The sequence below is a fragment of the Brachyhypopomus gauderio genome, unplaced genomic scaffold (assembly GCF_052324685.1).
Source record: "Brachyhypopomus gauderio isolate BG-103 unplaced genomic scaffold, BGAUD_0.2 sc75, whole genome shotgun sequence".
Classification (NCBI taxonomy): domain Eukaryota; kingdom Metazoa; phylum Chordata; class Actinopteri; order Gymnotiformes; family Hypopomidae; genus Brachyhypopomus; species Brachyhypopomus gauderio.
In genome coordinates this window covers 360,001-366,111 of record NW_027506896.1, presented here as the reverse complement: position 1 = coordinate 366,111, position 6,111 = coordinate 360,001, and the positions used below count along the sequence as shown (strand labels likewise).

General features: G+C 48.1%; 1 protein-coding gene across 1 annotated transcript in view; it reads right to left on the bottom strand.

The window, feature by feature from the left end:
• Positions 1–863: 863 nt before the first annotated feature.
• Positions 864–6,111, bottom strand: part of sox14 (SRY-box transcription factor 14) — a 14,776-nt gene continuing 9,528 nt past the window's right edge. Inside the window, exon 2 of the mRNA XM_076990463.1 lies at positions 864–2,003. The gene's annotated coding sequence lies outside the window, so the exon portion shown is untranslated. The remainder of the gene's footprint in view (positions 2,004–6,111) is intronic.

The window sequence follows — 6,111 nt, the reverse complement described above, 5'->3', positions numbered from 1 at the left end:
CCCTCTACTACCCTCACCTCCCCTCTACCACACTCATCTCCACTCTACCACTCTCACCTCCCCTCTACCACACTTACCTCCCCTCTACCACACGCACCTCCCCTCTACCACCCTCACCTCCCCTCTACCACACTCACCTCCACTCTACCACCCTCACCTCCCCTCTGTCACCCTCACCTCCCCTCTACTACACTCATCTCCACTCTACCACCCTCACCTCCCCTCTACTACCCTCACCTCCCCTCTGTCACCCTCACCTCCCCTCTACCACCCTCACCTCCCCTCTACCACACTCACCTCCCCTCTACCACACTCACCTCCCCTCTACCACACGCACCTCCCCTCTACTACCCTCACCTCCCTTCTACCACACTCACCTCCCCTCTACCACACTCACCTCCCCTCTACCACACTCACCTCCCCTCTACCACCCTCACCTCCCCTCTACCACACTCACCTCCCCTCTACCACACTCACCTCCCCTCTACCACACGCACCTCCTCTCTACTACCCTCACCTCCCTTCTACCACACTCACCTCCCCTCTACCACACTCACCTCCCCTCTACCACCCTCACCTCCCCTCTACTACCCTCACCTTCCTTCTACCACACTCACCTCCCCTCTACCACCCTCACCTCCCCTCTACCACACTCACCTCCCCTCTACCACCCTCACCTCCCCTCTACTACCCTCACCTCCCCTCTGTCACCCTCACCTCTCTACTATCCCTCTGTTATTTCATCTCTTCATCAGAAACATTAAAGTCTTTACATTGTTAATTCGGAGTTTTGTATCACATTACACATCCTTCATATATCATAGTGGACAACAAACATTAGCTCTAGTGAAGAATGCATGCCGGTCACACCCAGGTAGCTGAATGTTGTTATGCACAGTGTGAACATCATATTTATTGGTGATTGTAACAATCAGAAGTCAGAGGTGACCACGTACAGTCATATTTACTTTGGCCATTTCCTATAACTGTAGGCTGTACTGACAGAAGGGCTCTGTATGTGGGTAGTCATGGAGATCTGAAAGTAGTCTATAACCACAGACAAGGATCAGGTAAAACAAGTTAAAATTTAGACAACATACATGAACCAGTAATCAGGTAGCTCTATAAACATGAATTACTACAAATACAAACAAAACTTTGCAAACATAGGCAAACTAGAACACATACATACAGGTCATAGCATAACAAACTATAACATACGTACAAGTCATAGCATAACAAACTACAACATACATACAGGTTATAGCATATCAATCTAGAACATACGTACAGGTCATAGCATAACAAACTACAACATACATACAGGTCATAGCATAACAGACTAGAACAGGTACATACATAGCATAACAAACTAAAACATACGTACAGGTTATAGCATACCAAACTAGAACACACATACAGGTCATAGCATAACAGATTAGAACATACATACAGGTCATAGCATAACAAACTACAACATATGTATACAGGTTATAGCATAACAGACTAGAACACACACACACACACACACACACACACACACACACACACACACACACACACACACACACACACACACACATATAGGTCACAGCATAACAACTCCTGATACTGTTAAGAGCATCTTGTGGGAGTCTGAAGTTTCCTCAAATGTACTTGGACACAAAACTGCACAATTACCTGAGTTAAGGTTCATTCTGTGTGAATGGTTTTGTTAGGTTACATTGTGTGTGAATAGTTTTAAAATGGGAAAACTCACCACTAATTAAAAAAATAATTGATCTATGTCTTACAATAGTTTTGAATGGGTTTCCAATTAATACTTGGATTAATACAGAGCACTGCAGCCATGGCAACCAGGTTATCGAGGCCACCAGATCAGCAGTCTAACCCAACACAGGTATCCAGCAGTCCAGTGCTCTAAATGGGGACTCAGAGCCAGTTAAAGCATGAATACACGACCAAGGGGTTCTGAGTCCAGAAGCATACCTCCGCAGTCTGCTCTGCCTCAGAGAGAGAGAGAGAGAGAGAGAGAGAGAGAGAGAGAGAGGGAGAGGGAGAGAGACAGACAGAAAGAGAGAGAGAGAGAGAGAGAGGGAGAGAGAGGCTTAATGGAGCTGTCTGTAAGGAATGATTCAGAAGGTTTAATGAGGGTGAATCATTTAAATCAAGCCCTCGCTGGACTACAGACTACGTCCAATTAGGTCTGATGAGAGGAGCTTTTTCCACTCTCATTTTCTCTTCAATGTACGAATGTCAATCCTTAAGTAGAGCTGTCTAGGACTGGCCCTCTTGACTCCAATTAACTACCCAAAAATGGTTGCTGCAATGGATTAGCAATGGATTCCTTTTTTTATTATCTTATTTAGGAAACTTTTCCACAATGAACTAGTGGATTTTTATTAATATAAAAAGCAGATATACATTTGATAACTCTCAAAAAGCCCTTGCAGATATGGAGAAGATTTGGGAGGTAATTTTAGTTGCCAAAATACGGTGTTAGCATTCCTGTGCTACCGTCGCATTTTGCCCTGTATTAATATTTGTCATTTTCAGGGCCTTTGTTGCACTGACTACTTTAAATCATTATGATCTGTGGTAGCCCCACAAACACAAACAGAGTGGGGGAAATAAATTAATAATAAGGACAATGTGTGAGTGGGGGGGTAAAACATCAAAGACATTGCTATCTCTGTGGCATGTAAACAGTGAGCGCCTTCCACGCGTCGCAGAGCGCCTTTCAATGATTCCATGGAAGATTGCCACATTGACAAGCATCCTGTAATAAATAAAATTAACAAACATTTCTGTAGGGTTTGTTTAAAGGGAAAAGGAGCCCAATGTTTTTCGTCCTGATAAGTGGTCTATACATCCCCAGTGCTCTCTCTTGATTAGTCTAATCCCGTGCGAAGTGCGTGCCGGGGTTTTGATGGAGCCAGCCGTGGCGGCCCCTGAGGGGAACCCTTCTGATAAGTGCCTTTACCTTTCACCTCCACAGCCCCACGCACACACTGCTCTAATCTCATATTGCCCAGGAAGGCATGCTTTAGCAGGGGTAGCAGCGATTAGCATCCACTCAGCTCTCTCTCTCTCTCTCTCTCTCTGTCACACACACACACTCCCCCCATTCAGCTCTCTCTCCCCACTCTCTCTCTCTCTCTTTCTCTCACACACATACACACACATAAACATATATAATGGACATAGCCCTGAATAGACTAACAAGCAGACTACCCATCATCCGAATAAGTTGTGTGTATGAGTTTTGTGCTTGTGTCTCAAATCAAGCATAGTGGTGTTTGCTGGAGTTATATTTAACCTTGGCAGATGTTTCTTGTAAAAGGTGGACTGCTCTGTCCTGATAATACCTGCACGGTACTGTCTGCCATCCATGAGAACAAATATTCAAACTCAATTTGAGCATGGAGTATTCGTTCTGAACATAAAAAATGGTTTGTTTGACCATGGCATAAACTCAAATTTGCTGGTAAAACTTTTGAACAGTGCATTTTTGCTTTCTGGTTCTCCTCTAATGAGATGTGTGAGCTCACATGGGTCGTCAATCATTTAAAAGAATTCCCACCTGCTGACAGCAGCCTGACGAATCGCTACAGGCTTTGTTTTGCATTTTTAATTCCCTTTGTTGAATTGATACTGCTCTTAGAAAAAATACAGACCTACCTAACCAGTGTTCCCAAATGTAATTACCTTTAATGTGGACCTTACATTTTATAAGGATAAGTGCTTCAGTTTCCCTCCTGACCTGAGACAGGCTGGAAGAGCGAGGTTCCTCCCACCATTACCAGCTCCAGATATCACCTCTCTCTGAGTGTCACTTGTGGGACAAGCAAGCCAAGCAAGGTGCTGACTTTCTAAAGAAGAAATACATAGGCCTGCTGTGACCTCGGGGCAGAAAATCCTACAGTAGATTGAAGACACGTTGGACAGAAATACAGGCAAGCACAGACAAATATGAAAGAGTTAGGTGTATTCAAATGAACAAAAGACATTCAACTGGCAGAGACAACGGTTAAGGCTTTCTAACATCAGAGCAAACCAGGGTACAAACCCGCTGTGTGGGGTACAGACCCGAGCCAACCAGGGTACAGACCCACTGGTGGGGTATAGACTCACTGGTGGGGTACAGACCCGAGTCAACCAGGGTACAGACCCGCTGTATGGGGTAGAGACCCGAGGCAACCAGGGTACAGACCTGCTGTGTGTGGTACAGACTCACTGGTGGGGTACAGACCCGAGCCAACCAGGGTACAGACCCCCTGGTGGGGTACAGACTCACTGGTGGGATACAGAACCGAGCCAATCAGGGTATAGACCCGAGCCAACCAGGGTACAGACCCGCTGTGTCCGGTACAGGTCCGAGCCAACCAGGGTACAGACCTGCTGTGTGGGGTACAGACCCACTGTGTGGGGTACAGACCGGAGCCAACCAGGGTACAGACCCACTGGTGGGGTACAGACTCGAGCCAGCCAGTGTACAGACCCCCTGGTGGGGTACAGACTTACTGGTGGGGTACAGACCCGAGCCAACCAGGGTACAGACCCACTGTGTGGGGTACAGACCCGAGCCAACCAGGGAACAGACCCACTAGTGGGGTACAGAACCGAGCCAATCAGTGTACAGACCCAAGCCAACCAGGGTACAGACCCGCTGTGTTCAGTACAGGTCCGAGCCAACCAGGGTACAGACCCACTGTGTGGGGTACAGACCTGAGCCAACCAGGGTACAGACCCACTGGTGGGGTACAGACTCACTGGTGGGGTACAGACCCGAGCCAGCCAGGGTACAGACCCCACTGGTGTGTGTGTGGTACAGACTCACTGGTGGGGTACAGACCCGAGCCAACCAAGGTACAGACTCACTGGTGGGGTACAGAACCGAGCCAACCAGGGTACAGACCCACTGTGTGGGGTACAGACTCATTGGTGGGGTACAGACCCAAGCCAGCCAGGGTACAGACCCCCTGGTGGGGTACAGACTCACTGGTGGGGTACAGACCCGAGCCAACCAGGGTACAGACCTGCTGTGCGGGGTACAGACTCACTGGTGGGGTACAGACCCAAGCCAACCAGGGTACAGACCCTCTGGTGGGGTACAGACCCACTGTGTGGGGTACAGACCCGAGCCAACCAGGATACAGACCCACTGTGTGGGGTACAGACCCGAGCCAACCAGGGTACAGACCCCCTGGTGGGGTACAGACCCAAGCTAACCAGGGTACAGACCCACTGTGTGGGGTACAGACTCACTGGTGGGGTACAGACTTGAGCCAACCAGGGTTCAGACCCGCTGTGTGCGGTACAGGTCCAAGCCAACCAGAGTACAGACCCACTGGTGGTGTACAGACCCAAGCCAACCAGGGTACAGACCTGCTGTATGGTGTACAGACTCACTGGTGGTGTACAGACCCGAGCCAACCAGGGTACAGACCCGCTGTATGGGGTACAGACTCACTGGTGGGGTACAGACCCAAGCCAACCAGGGTACAGACCTGCTGTATGGGGTACAGACTCACTGGTGGTGTACAGACCCGAGCCAACCAGGGTACAGACCCGCTGTATGGGGTACAGACTCACTGGTGGTGTACAGACCCGAGCCAACCAGGGTACAGACCCACTGTGTGGGGTACAGACTCGAGCCAACCAGGGTACAGACCCACTGAGTCTTCCTGCTTCACATACTTCTTGCATCATCCATACATTTACAGTGAAGAACAAAAGAGCATTTGATGGAATAAGTTACCATATAATGTAGTGATGCTGACTCAGGCATGCCATAACTGACTTTGCCTATCTACATAGTATATTCCAGGCATGCTTTCTTGAAACACATTAAACCTCTTAGCTTCCTCATAAACAAGGAAAAATCTTTTGGATTTTACCCAATTGTGGAGTAAACTTGAATTAATAAAAGTAACACATTTGCATAGTTCTGTGATTTTTATTTAGAAAACCCACCCACCAAATAACAGTTACCCATAACAACGCTGTAAAGAAGATTCCTTGCTCTACTGTTTGATGAGATGAACTGCCAGGTGAGGCGGGTAAGACCTCACCACACAGACAGAAAGGCCGCTGACATCAGGTCTCAGG